Source organism: Mus caroli, unplaced genomic scaffold (genome assembly GCF_978045245.1).
Source record: "Mus caroli unplaced genomic scaffold, Mus_caroli_1 scaffold_9, whole genome shotgun sequence".
In the NCBI taxonomy this organism is placed as follows: Eukaryota; Metazoa; Chordata; class Mammalia; order Rodentia; family Muridae; genus Mus; species Mus caroli.
In genome coordinates, this window is record NW_028227264.1 from 29,531,165 (window position 1) to 29,544,992 (window position 13,828).

The 13,828-nt window shown below is 38.0% G+C and overlaps 1 protein-coding gene across 3 annotated transcripts in view; it reads right to left on the bottom strand.

Annotated features, from left to right (window-relative positions):
- The window catches only part of Nkain2 (sodium/potassium transporting ATPase interacting 2), a 1,169,480-nt gene that overhangs the window by 94,825 nt on the left and 1,060,827 nt on the right, over positions 1 to 13,828 (bottom strand). The gene's annotated exons all lie outside the window — the stretch shown is intronic.

The following is a 13,828-nucleotide window of genomic DNA, read 5'->3' on the forward strand; positions in this document are numbered from 1 at the left end:
AGGTGCTTATTAATGTACAAAAAGCATATAGAAAGAAGGCCAAGTAGACTAGAAAAGAAAGTCCACATGGTACTTAATAGTAATAACATTAAATGTACAGCCCAAAGAAAGATTATTAAAAGGTAGACCCAATAGAAAAATACTCAACTTCTCCACGAGGATTGTAAAACATGACCAAATCTAAGAGACTACAGAACCAAGCCAGACTACTATACCCAATCAACTGTCTTAGGATCACTTAAGTCTACACTCACATCATCTACAATTACAAATACTTTGACATCTTCCTTTATTGTTTGTATCCCTTTGATTTCCTCCAGTTGTCTTATTGTACTAACTATGACTTTTAGAGCTATATTGAATAGGTATGAAGAAATGGCCAACCAATGACTTCTTCAAATTGAGACCCATCTTATGGGCAAGAACCAATCCTGACACTATTAATGATACTCTGTTATGCTTGCAAACAAGAACCTAGCATAGCCTCTAAGAGCCTCCACCCAGAAGCCAATGGAAAGAGATGTGGAGACTCATACCCAAACATGAGATGGAGCCTGGGAGAGGCTCCATCTTATGGAAGAGTTGGGAGAAAGATTGAAGGACCTGAAGAGGACAGTGACTCCCCAGGAAGACCAACATAGTCAAATTAACTAAATCTTTGGGTGCTCCCAGAGAATGAATCACCAACTAAAGAGTGAGCACTGGCTGAACCTAAGCCTGCTAAATATGTACATATATATATATATATCAGATGAGTAGCTTGGTCTTCATGTGGGCCCCCTAATAACTGGGGCAGGGGCTGTCCCTGAGCCTGTTGCTTGCCTGCCTGTGGATCCTGGGCCCCTAAATGGACAGCTTTATCTGGCCTCAGAAGGAGAAGATGTACTTAGTTCCACAATGACTAGATGTGGGAGCAGGTGTTAGTGGTAGGTGTGAGACTTAGAGGAGGGCTTCTTATTCTCAAATAGAAGAGCAAAGTGGAATGGAGGAAGGACTTGTGTGATGGGGTACTGGGCTGTAATGTGAATAAACAAATACATTTAAAAAATATTGTACCCAGATCTAAATAGAGAATTCTTAGAGAAGAAACACAAAGGTGAACGTCACTTGAAGAAATGTTCAACAGTCTTAGTAAACAGCTAAATGCTAATCAAAACAACTTTGAGATTTCACCTTATATCAGTCAGGGTGGCCAAGATCAACAAAATAAGTAACATCACATGGTGGCAAGGATATGTAGTAGGGGGAACACTCATTCACTGCTGATTGATAAAACATGTACAGCTTCCATGGAAGTAAGTGCGGTGGTTCTTCTGGAAATTGGTAATCAATCTACCTCAAGATCTATCTATATCACTCTTATACATAATACCTTAAGGATGCTTCATCCTACTACAGAGACATTTGCTAAACTATGGTCATTGGTGCTCATAGCTAGAAATTGGAAAAAATCTTGATGGCCATCAATATATAGGGTGGATAAAGAAAATGTGGTACATTTTTTTTACAATGAAATATTACTCAGCTGTTAAAAATGAAATTGTTAATTTCTCAGGTAAATGGATGAATCTAGAAAAAAAATCCTGAGTTAGGTATCCCAGACCCAGAAAGACAAATATGGTGTGTATTCAGCTGTATGTTGAGTTTTAGTTGGTACATCTTTGATAAGTAAGCTACAACCTGGGTAACCACAAAGGTTAAATATAGAGTAAAATGATAGTGGAAAGAGATGGGTCTCCCTAGGAAGGGGAAATAGAATAGATACAGATGCACTACAGTGGTGACAGGGATGGGAAGAATAAATGGAGAGGTGGTGGAAAGAGAGGGGAAGGGAGGGAGAGCATTTGAAGGTCATATGAAAATCTAATGCAGTGGAAGCATCCTAAAGCATATACATGTGTGAAGGAGATCCAAATGAAAACTCAACCGGACATCACTAGCAAATGGAGCTTCTAGCGCCAGAAATGGGGAACGTCTGAGTTGTTGGCCAAAGAGACCCAAAAGAAACCCCTACAAAAGCCAGGCTATTACGAAGGCCATTGGTTGCTCTCCACAAATTGATAATAAATCTCTATTGCTGAAGATGACACGTATTCAACTCATTGAACATGGAGAAGTCCAGCTAGTGGCTACCCTAGAGCTTTCACCCCTATAGACTTCCAGTACCATGCAAAGTGGAAAGGCAAACACCAACCAAATATTTCAATCTCCAGTGGTGACCAACACATCTATGAACTCATAGGGACTGTGACAGCATTCACAGGGACTACACAGGTCTTCATTAGTTGGGGTTCCATTGCTGAGATGGGAAATTAGAAACCATTTCTCATTCCCAACCAAGAAGCTATTTTCTATTAAAAACTGCACATAAATGAAAAAAAAAATGTTTCTTCAATGGAGTCTCACTGAGTATACAAACCAAACTTCAGGGCAGGCAATATGCCTAGCAGTGTATAACTAACACAAACTTAACTCAATGGCATTTTAGAGATTTATTTTTATCATATAGATTATTTAGGGATTTTTTGTAACCTTAGTAGTCTTTTCTGTATGTACTATAGATTCTGATTTTCATTGTTTTGGTGTGTGTGTGTATGTGTGTGTGTGTGTGTGTGTGTGTGTGTGTGTGTGTGTGTGAGAGAGAGAGAGAGAGAGAGAGAGAGAGAGAGAGAGAGAGATTATTTTGCACTCTTTAAATATATTTCTTGGATGATTTTGTGTTAATTTGTTATATTTTATCCTTAGTAGTCTTTATTTTTGCCTGTTTGTTTTCTTAAGAGATAGAAAGAATATATGGAGTTAGAAGGGGAGACAAGGAGGAGATGAACAAGGAGAAACCAACATCAGAATCTATTTTATGAAAAATAATATGTTAAATCAAATTAAAAATCAATTAAAAGTTCAATTATTATTATTTATGTTTCTTTAAAATAAACATCATTTTTTTTCTTCAAACAAAACAATTAGATAGAAAAAGGAGCAGCCAAGGGAAACTAGGATGTGAAACACAAGAACAACAAATACATAGATAGTTAAAAAAAAAAAAAAAGTAATGATGTCTTAACTGGGGTAGCCAAATAGGAATAGTTTGTAACAGTATAAAGTAGAGAATTATTGTTACTACAGGTCCTTAGTAAGATAATTTTAGGAACCCAGGTCAACTGTTCTGCACTCTACTATAGTGCGCACAGTTACAGTGAAATCTCACATATGCTGTGTCTTGAGGAGTGCTATAAATTAACTTTATGAGATTAAAGAGGATTCTCCAGTTTTGAAAGTCAGCATGGTGGTGTACCACGGAAGGCATCTACAAAGAAATTCACTTATATCCCGAAAAGGCTGGGGAAGAACAGGCATTTATGCTTTTTCATGCTTCTGGTCTCTATAAGGTTTCCCACACAATTTCAAAAACAGCTTAAGAGAAGTGTAGCTTTATCTCAGTCTGAACCTCTTTGGCAGGGATGAAAACTGGAGAAGATAATTTAATTGGCGGGACATAAGAGGATCCAGTGTGACTCTGTGAATGGCTTCCAAGTCACAGACATCTTTCAGGACAGAAGTATTGTGCAGGAGCTTGATAAAACCAGCCATTGAACAGAGCCAAGAAAGAGCAAAACACATGCTTCTGGCTTGAATGTTGAGTCTGTTTGTGAATGCAGAGAAATCACTAAGGAGTGCTTTCCATTTTGATGGAAAAGCTAGGGGGTTTTATTTGATAACAGCACTGGAATTCCAGCAAGCTATTCACTTGGTCTTGTATCTTTTCTCTCTGGAAGGATAAGGAGTAAATCTCTCCAATGCAACATGCGACGTTTGCAATTTCCTATGCACAGGGCATTTGAAAAGAATATTCTATGTTTCAATGAGATCCAAATATTCATGGAAATAATAATGGTCTGAGTTTGCACTTAATGTGCAAGTTTTGAGGAGCTCAGATAGTTCATTTACCTTTACAAATATGATCTGAAGTTTGGTTAACTGCTAATACATTTAGATTTTATTCTTAACTATCTTGAATACAGGGTAGGCCAAAATGTTCCAAGAATTCAGGCATCCTGTTGATAAGTTCACTAAACAGACTGAATTTCACTCTAAAGCAATACAAATCAAGAGAAAAAATTACAGTTTTTTTTTCTGTAATGTTTAGTTGATAGAATTCTATTTAGTATGCTTTACTTCTTTCATCTTGTTTTCCTCCTGCCTGTTTGGACTCCTGGGTAACTTAGGTATAAGAACCCAGTTACAGTCAGCTTTTAAGTGATGAGCTGTTTAGGAAGGATCAGAGGTCTTGACTCAAAGAACTATGGTAAATAGAGGAATAGATGGCTTAGTGGTCAACATGAAAGCCAAAACCGGATGAATAACATGAGCCGGCCTCCCAAGTCAAGAGGTAATACGCAGACTCCTAAATAGTTTACTTATTTATGTCCTTAGCATCTTTACCACCTGCATTCCTTTGTCTGTCTTTTACAGGCTATGGACTGCTGCTTAAACGACATTTTTTTTGAATATCTGAAACTAAGCTGAGCCAACATGAGGAAACTGATTATGTAGAATTACTGTTATCATATTATTTAGAGGGCCATAAGATCATCGGCGACTTTTGTAAATGTAGTGAGTAAGCAGTAGCACAAGGTTGTGTATAGCTTTTTCAGTTTGAATTAGTGATGTACATTAGAGTTATTCAGCTTAAAACATTGACTGGAACATCCTATCAAAAATTATTTGCCTGTTTTGTGGTCTGTGTTCCTTTAGAAGAAATGCCACATTTCAGGGAAAGGAAGTAAAAACAATTAAAACAACAAAAAACAGGAAGAGCGATATAAATAACGAACACAGCTGAAAGGTTTTTTTTTTTTTTTTTGGATAAACACAAAATGACAAGCTTTCAGGTAGATTAGATTGAGAGAAAGAGAGAGAGAGAGAGAGAGAGAGAGAGAGGGCAGAGAGAGGGAGAGCACTAAGAAAAGTGAAAGAGGAGCCATAACAACTGATAGCAGGCATACAAAGAATCATGAGGGCACTATGTGTATCTTCAAACTAAGACTCTTAAACACAAGAAACAAATGCATAAATTGCTAGCAACACATCAAGATGAAACCAGAAAGAAATAGAAAATCTAAGCAGGTCAAGAGTGAGGAAGGAGAGACCTGAATCATTTCATAGCTGAGCTCTACTGAACACTTAAACAAATCTGTCAAAAGAGTGAAAAATGCATACTTTAAACTGACATTAGGAGGCCTGTGTTACCCTGATATACAAGCCAGGAAAATACACATTAGAAAACCGTGACTCAATATCACCAGTGAACATAGACAGGCAAGTACTCAGCAAATCAATAACAAAACTAATGTAATAACAGATCAAAAAGTCAATCATCTTCCCACACCCCATCTCCATTAATTGATAAATAAAAATTGTATACATGTATACATTAATGGTGTCATATTTTGTTTTAAAATGTTTTCTGGAATACGTCAGTTAATGTAATATATCTTATTTTTTATTTCACCCGTGTTTGTGTGTGAAGCAGGGGTATGTAGTAATAACACTTAAAAATCTTTTCTTGTGACAGCCACATGTGTATTCACTACACTTCGTTTAACTATAACCATCATGCTGCATCTCCTTACCCTTTTCCTTCAAACTAGAATGTTGTAGTCTTTTTCCACACCTCACCAATCCTCTCCATATCTCCAGCCCTAGAAACCATGAATTCACTCTTTGAGCTCATTTGGTTTGATCTTCCTAATGTTCACATATGGGACCTCATGATATGCCTCACATCTCTTTTATTTCATTTAGCAAATACCATCTAGGCTCATCAGTGTTGCAGAAAATAAACAGTATGCATAATGTATGGAACCAAGAGGGCTACCTCCTTACTTGCCTTTTTGCTGACAATAAAATTCAGAATCCTTATAATAGCCAGAAGCTGGAAAGAACCCAGATGTCCCTCAACAGAGGAATGGATACAGAAATTATGGTACATTTACACAATGGAGTACTACTCAGCTATTAAAAAGAATCAATTTATGAAATTCCTAGCCAAATGGATGGACCTGGAGGGCATCATCTTGAGTGAGGTAACACAATCACAAAGGAACTCACACAATATGTATTCACTGATAAGTGGATATTAGCCCAAAACTTAGGATACCCAAGATATAAGATACAATTTGCTAAACGCATGAAACTCAAGAAGAATGAAGACCAAAGTGTGGACACTGTGCCCCTTCGTAGAATTAGGAACAAAACACCCATGGAAGGAGTTACAGAGACAAAGTTTGGAGCTGTGATGAAAGGATGGACCATCTAGAGACTGCCGTATCCAGGGATCCATCCCATAATCAGCTTCTAAACGCTGACACCATTGCATACACTAGCAAGATTTTGCTGAAAGGACCCAAATAGAGCTGTCTCTTGTGAGACTATGCAGGGGCCTAGCAAACACAGGAGTGGATGCTCACAGTCAGCTATTGGATGTATCACAGGGCTCCCAATGGAGAAGCTAGAGAAAGTACCCAAGGAGCTAAAGGGATCTGCAACCCTATAGTTGGAACAACATGATGAACTAACCAGTACCCCGGAGCTCTTGTCTCTAGCTGCATATGTATCGAAAGATGGCCTAGTCGGCCATCACTGGAAAGAGAGGCCCATTGGACTTGCAAACTTTATATGCCCCAATATAGGGGAATGCCAGGGCCAAAAGAATGGGAATGGGTGGGTAGGGAAGTGGGGGGTGCTATGGGGGACTTTTGGGATAGCAATGGAAATGTAATTGAGGAAAATATGTAATAAAAAATATTAAAAATTAAAAAAAAATAAAATTCAGAATCCTAGCTGTAGAATACATTGTACTAAGTCTTCCTAGTCATGAATCCACCTGCACATTGCACCTATGGGGCAATCCTGATGCTACTTCAGACAATCACTCTGCAGCAGTTAATCTTATAAGACCAAATTTTCAGGTTTTCTAAAAATTCTTTTATTTCCACACCATTTTACTTTTTCTGAAACTGCACTGCACAACTCCTATCCTTTACAATTAAACCATACTCTTTTATGGTCTTTTTTTTTTTTTTATTATTACGTATTTTCCTCAATTACATTTCCAATGCTTTCCCAAAAGTCCCGCATTCCCTCCCCCCTACTTCCCTACCCACCCATTCCCATATTTTGGCCCTGGCGTTCCCCTGTACTGAGGCATATAAAGTTTGCAAGTCCAATGGGCCTCTCTTTCCAGTGATGGCCGACTAGGCCATCTTTTGATACATATGCAGCTAGAGTCAAGAGCTCCGGGGTACTGGTTAGTTCATAATGTTGTTGCACCTACAGGGTTGCAGATCTCTTTAGCTCCTTGGATACTTTCTCTAGCTCCTCCATTGGGGGCCCTGTGTTACATCCAATAGCTGAATATGAGCATCCACTTCTGTGTTTGCTAGGCTCCGGCCTCGTCTCACAAGAGACAGCTATATCAGGGTCCTTTCAGCCAATGCTTGCTAGTGTATGCAATGGTGTCATCCTTTGGAGGCTAATTATGGGATGGATCCCTGGATATGGCAGTCTCTAGATGGTCCATCCTTTTGTCTCAGCTCCAAACTTTGTCTCTGTAACTCCTTCCAAGAGTGATTGTTTCCAATTCTAAGAAGCGGCACAGTGTCCACACTTTGGTCTTCGTTCTTCTTCAGCTTCATGTGTTTTACAAATTGTCTATTATATCTCAGGTATACTAAGTTTCTTGGCTAATATCCACTTATTAGTGAGTACATATCATTTGAGTTCTTTTGTGATTGTGTTACCTCACTCAGGGTGATGCCCTCCAGATCCAACCATTTGCCTAGGAATTTCATAAATTCATTCTTTTTAATAGCTGAGTAGTACTCCATTGTGTAAATGTACCACATTTTTTTTAATCCATTCCTCTGTTGAGGGGCATCTGGGTTCTTTCCAGCTTCTGGCTATTATAAACAAGGATGCTATGAACTTAGTGGAGCATGTGTCCTTCTTACCGGTTGGGACATATTCTGGATATATGCCCAGGAGAGGTATTGCTGGACCCTCCGGTAGTACTATGTCCAACTTTCTGAGGAACCACCAGACTGATTTCCAGAGTCATTGTACAAGCTTGTAATCCCACCAACAATGGAAGAGTGTTCCTCTTTCTCCACATCCTCGCCAGCATCTGCTGTCACCTGAATTTTTTATCTTAGCCATACTGACTGGTGTGAGATGGAATCTCAGGGTTGTTTTGATTTGCATTTCTCTGATTATTAAGGATGTTGAACATTTTTTCAGGTGTTTCTCAGCCATTTGGTATTCGTTTAGCTCTGAGCTTTTATGGTCTTAATTCATAACTTTTTACTAACACACATTAAACAACAATCAAATATCTACCCAACTAAAGCATAAAAGCACTACAGTTATCAAAGCCTAGCATTTAGAAGTGACTGGATTTATCACAATGTAGTTTGGACAATGTAAATCTTATGATTATATTTTTCTCTCTCATGAGCTTGGTTGGGAAGTGAATTGTATCCTTCCTCCTAAAGTTCTTTTTCTCCTTTACTTTTGATATAATTATATAATTACTGGTTTCTCACTTCTCTTTGTTCCCTTCAAAGCTTCTCACCTATCCCTTCCCATTCTTCCATTAAATCTATGGCTTCTTTTATTATTATTGTTGCCACATGTATATATATTTATACATATACATTTCTAAGTATAATCTGTTCAGTCTGTATAATGTTACTTGTATGTATATTTTCAGGGCAGTCCATTTGATATTGGACAACCAATTTTTGTGTCCTTCTCTGGGGAAGACTATTTCTCCTACTCACAGACTTCTGCAGTTGCCTGTAGTTCTTTTGTTGGCTTAAGGTCTTGCTTGATTCCCCAACCCTCTTAGTGTGCTTACTGTTGTTCTATTCAGCTCATGTCTAGGCAGTCATGTTGATAAAACTTATGGGTGTATGTTCTGATATTGCTAGGAGATAATCTCAGAAAAATCTTAGACAATCTTGTTCTCACACTCTTTCCATCCCCTCTTCCAAAATGTTCCCTGAGCCTTAGATGCTGAAGTGTTTTGTAGATGTGTCCACTGAGACTGAGCTCTACAACTGTGAATTTTGATTGGTTTTGTCTTTCTGCATTGGTCTCTATGATACAAAGAGAAGTTTTCTTGATGAGAGGAGAGGATTATTATTACTTTGGGTATAAGGACAAATGGTGAGATTGTTGTTTGAGATTATGCTGGTTTAGTAAGTGGTAGCTGTAGGTCTCCTTTAAGACTGACAACTTCACTAGCATTGAGTAGTTGGCTTAATTTCTAGTATCTGGAAAAACTTTTCTCTTGTTGAGCACGTCTTAAATATAGTTAGACAGATGTTGGTTATTACCAAGGTTACTTGTGTCATTATAACACCTTTAGGGGTATCATGCCTTTCCTTAAACTTTTATGCTAACATCTCAAGCCCTAGGTCTTCAGGATACAGCCACATTTAGGAGCAGAGCTTTTCAGGATTTTATTAAATTGAAAAGAAGCCTATATTGTAGATTTGCCTTAAAATTTTCCAGTGAAATAAAACACTTGATTACTCTTGAATTTAGCCTTAGTGTAAATTTTAGGGCATGGGCAGACAGTTACCAATGTCTGTGCCAGAATATGACAGAAATAGCTCTAATCCCTAGGCTTGATAGGCTTCTCACTGACATTTGAAATATCACAACTGTAGTCTTTGTTTTCTTCATTTCCCTCCGCATTTTGGTCACAGAAGATTCTGCCAGAATGTCTCATTAGGTTCTGTTTTGTTCTAGAGCTTTTCTAACCTGCATCTCCAAACTTTACAAATTCCTTTCTCTAATCAATTTCAAAGGATTAAAAATGACACTTTCAGGTTTATCACACCAAGGAGCCTGCTTCTTGGTACCTGTGTTTCTACTGTGGTCATCCTTCCATTAGTGTGATAAATAACCTGACAAAAGAAACAAAAATTGGATGCTTTTCCCTTGGCTTATGGTTTCAGAGGTATTTCAGGCCATCAGAGTAAGGAATGGCAGAGTGGTTCTGTGGTGGTAAGAATGTCTGGTAGAGTGTCTTGCGTAGTAGCTGGACCAGGAAGTGAAACTTCATTATGCATATAACGAAATTTTCCCACCTAGGCTGGTAATACTGTCTCTAAGAGTCACAACTTCCTGACAAAGGTTCTGGTGCCAGACATGAGGAAAACTTGTTTGAGCCACTGGTCCTGGGAGTCCAAGTAATGCCCAAAGCAATGAAGGCAAGCCATTATTTCTGAAAACATGATGAATTTATGACAGAGAATCTAGAGGATATGAGCTGGCTTGGACCAGAAAGCCTTCCCATTTATTTACACTATTCTGTTTTCCTGTAATAAGGTATTTCACAGACCAACATGATTTTGTTTATTAAGTATTCATTGATACAATATTGGCACTCATGTTGAAGTTTGGGGTATTTTATTCTTAATATCAATGACACTGATTCCAAATAACACTGAAATTTTAGATTAGACTGTTTAAAAGTGTTTGTATTTCTTTCATTTCTTGTGCTGCCATATTTTACATTCTGAAGATAAAATGCCACTTTTCATATATACTTACCTCAAGGCTTATATCACTGTATCCTTTTCCTATCTCCTCTTGTCACAGGGGAGCTGTAGTTCCATAAATGGGTGGAACTGGACCAATCTCTGGTCATGTTTGGATGAATTAGTTGCAAAGTGCACAATCTGCTTCTTTTACAGGGACAACACTTGGAAACTTGGAAAAATGAAAGCTGGGACCTAGTCAATCACAACACACAAGACAAGTTGATGAGACTTGAGAATATCTACCAAATCTGGTGATCTTGCATGTCAATAGTTATTTTTTAATTCAGTAAATTGCATGTTCTAGGCATTTAATTAGATACCAGAGTGTGAAACAGACAAAAAGAGAGTGTTTGTCCAGCTTGTATTCATTCCCTGTCTTCTACAAATGGGTGGGACAAAGTTTTGACTGCAATATTTGTATTGCATGAGTGTGCCAGTTGGTGGATTACAGTTTGCTGTCAACACAATGAAGTATTATTTTACTGTTATAATTTTAAAAGGATAGAAAACTATTCTTTAACATGTTTATATTTTATCTCCAGTTTACTCAGTGACCAGAAAATAGGATTCTCAATAAATTCTAATTTAATAAATTAACAGCTGTGGTGAGAAATCAGATGAGACAGGAACTTACTTTGCCAATTAGTTCTATTTGCTGGTGGCATTCTGCAGAACTTTGTTTACTATGTTGAGTTTAAACTAACTACAGTTATAAATATAAATGCTGACTGTGGCCACTGCAAATGACTTCAGGTACCAAGGTTCCCATCAAACATCTCAGTAACTGTGTAGTACAATTGTGTACTTGGTTGAATGGAGTATCCTCCTAGGACAGGTGTGTGGTAGAAGAGATAGAACAAGTAGTCTGAAAAACTTAAGCCCTTGAGGAACATATTGCAACAAAGCCTTGTAAATCAGAGCTGAGAAAGGCCAGATTCTACTCTGTAATTCACCACTTGAGGACTGATGGGATATTTTTTTATAGCCTATTTAAAAAATATGTATTTTCCTGTTTGAAGTTTGAATGAGACATATAGAAAGGCTTTTTAAACATACACTGGGACAAAAATATTAAACAGTGCACAAATAAGTGTTCATTGATACAGGTCCTAAGTTGGTTTTTGTTTGTTTGTTTGTTTAATTTATATCATTAACCCCAGTTATACCAGGAAGACAACAATTAGTAATTTAAACTTCTCTGAAATGACAGTCTTCTGGGTTCCCTTGCTCCCTTAGGTTCTCCATATCCCTCACTCCTTTACTCTGTTACGATCACATAATTACTTTCTTCTGCTTCCTTCAAGCAGTCTGCAATCTGTAAGCCTCTTAACTCATGATGTAGATATATCTATTCATTCTTTATGGCCACTGTGGTTTGTATATATGGATCCTGATCAGACCATAACTTACTTTCCTTCAGGCTGAACTGGTAATAGGTATATGAGAAGAAATATTAGTGCAAATGGCATGCACAAACGCTAAAGTGACAGAAATCATGCCCTTGTTAGGATTTTCATCTTCCTGGATACAGTTCTGTGCTAAAGAGATTACTGATGAGGGCTTTGTCTGCAGTACTCTTGTTGTACCTGCTGATTTATAATCAGAGTGGTTTAGCAAACTCTATCCTTCATTCAGAGGGAGATTTTGTTCCACAGACAATGTGACACAAAACACTTGCCCTTATAAAAGAGGATTAGTGACTTTTACGTTTTGAAACCCATTTTGGTACAATCACTAACATGAAGTCAGTTTCCAATTTCATATAAGAAAGATCTCTAGGGCGATATCCAGCTTAATTAACTAGGAAATGACAAGTAAGACAGAATTTTTCACTGATAAAATGTGACTCACTCTTTAGATTGTAACCTCACCTGACCTCTTCAATTATCCTGAAAAAAAAGTATTTGAAAATGATGTCTGGACCTGGGCATTCGGAGCCAAGAGGTAAAGAAGGGAGAAGTAATCCAACAGTTGTATTTTCTTTCCATTCTGTTGGCATGTGGTCTATGATGCAGTTGAACAGTGCCCAGAATCCCAGAATTAATTTTGCAAGGTAATTTCATAAATTCATTTTACAATTAGGAACTGCTTGTTTCATAAACAGGCTATGCTCCTAAATTTAGGGTAAGCATACTTATATATACATTTTTTGTTGTTGTTGTTTGCCGTGCCTTTGTTTAACCTTTCTTAAACTCTTGTTTAACATGTAGATAAGGATGTGCGTAGGGGCTCTACTGACCTGATCCGCCTGTCAAGCACTATCCTTGGATCTTATACAGAAGGTGAGAATTGTTAGACCATTCTTTAAAACTGATTAGCTGTTATAAACTTCCATACTTAAATATGTAAGCATATGTACACATACATGCGCACCAGCATGCATGCACACACACACACACACACACACACACACACACACACACACACTGGGTGGAGGGGAGAGAGAGAGAGAGAGAGAGAGAGAGAGAGAGAGAGAGAGAGAGAGAGAGAGAGGGAGAGGGAGAGAGAGAGAGAGAGAGAGAGAGAGAGAGAGAGAGAGAGAGAGAGAGAGAGAGAGAGAGAGAGAGCGCCTTGGGTAGGATGCTACTTCAGTTCATTTTGTTTGTTGAAAGATCTGTTGAGTTGCAAGGTGGCTAAGTGGATTTATTAAAGAATTAACTCCTGTATGTCTATCATCCTTCCCCAGAAAAATATAAAATTAGGTTTTGACTGACCATATCACTCAGGATAATATCCTCCAGATACATCCATGTGTCTAAGAATTTCAGAAATTCATTGTTTTTAATAGCTGAGTACTACTCCATTTTGTAAATGTACCACATTTTCTGTATCCATTCCTCTGTTGAGGGACATCTGGGTTCTTTCCAGCTTCTGGCTATTATAAATAAGGCTGCTATGAACATAGTGGAGCATGTGTCCTTATTACAAGTTGGAACTTCTTCTGGGTATATGCTCAGGAGAGGTATTGATGGATCTTTCAGTAGCACTATGTCCACTTTTCTGAGGAACCACCAAACTTATTTCCAGAGTGGTTGTACCAGCTGTGTGTGTGTCAGTGACTCTCTCTCTCTCTCTCTTTCTCTCTCTCTCTCTGTGTGTGTGTGTATGTGTGTGTCTCTCCCTCTGTGTGTGTGTCTTTCTCTGTCTCCCTGTCTCTGTCTGTCTCTTTCTGTGTTTTGAATTGAATTTGAAATATCCTCTATAGATATTTGGTG